The sequence below is a fragment of the Zingiber officinale genome, chromosome 3A, assembly GCF_018446385.1.
Source record: "Zingiber officinale cultivar Zhangliang chromosome 3A, Zo_v1.1, whole genome shotgun sequence".
NCBI lineage: Eukaryota > Viridiplantae > Streptophyta > Magnoliopsida > Zingiberales > Zingiberaceae > Zingiber > Zingiber officinale.
This window is the reverse complement of record NC_055990.1, coordinates 107,210,387-107,211,339: the sequence shown is the minus strand read 5'-3', so window position 1 is coordinate 107,211,339 and position 953 is coordinate 107,210,387.

Here is a 953-nt window from a genome sequence, read left to right as displayed (position 1 = left end):
TGAGTGGGGAAGAGTAATGAGGAGCCGGTCACACGTCTTTTTCCAGTAACTTTTCTTTTTATTTTTTTCCGGTCGGACCGGGTTAATTTTACTGGATTTGGTAGAGACGAAGTAACTGAATTGAAGACGAGCTCCGGGGAGGGGAAGCTCCTGATTGGCTGTTCCATTCACGATACGGATTACTCTTCCTCTCGATTCAGCACACCAGAAGTATTAAAGTTCTGTGAAGGGGAAGGTATCTCGCGTGGTGCTGCCTGAACCGTGACTCGAAAGATACACAGAATGAGGTGAAGATTCCGGATTCGTTGGGTGGAACATCAACATGTGGCCACGTGGCTATATATGTTTTTTTATTAGTTTGAAAAATGACCGTTGTTGAAATTTGGCGACCTCGTGACATGAGAAAGAAGGTGGTAAAATACCAAAACGAAAATAAGGACAAATTTTTACAGAAAATAATTGGTAAAAAATCAGTAAATCTTCAAAAACCAAAAAACAAAAAGTCAAAAGATATTTAGGGGGCGTTTGGTTCTTTCCTAAGAATAGGAATGGGAATGAGAATCATTGTATTGTGGAATGGGAATGGGTATGAGCATGGATATCACTCTTAAAAGTAATGTTTGGTTAGTTGTATATCTTCTATCGGAATAAATCAAAGTTTCCTTTTTTACCCTTAAAGGAAAATAAGAGAAAAAATTAAATGTGAGAGAAAGATGAATGTGAGAGAAAAATATGATGAAAGAGAATGATGAGAGAGAAAGTATTATGAGAGAGAAAGTGTGATAAGAAAACATGAAGAGAGAGAAAGTGTGATGAGAGAAAATGAAAAAAGAGAGTGTGATTGGAGAGAGCATGATGAGAGAAAATATGATGTGAGAGAAAGTATGATAGGAGAGGATGAAGAGAGAGAAAATATAGTGAGAAAAAATAAGGAGAGAGAGTGTGATGAGAGA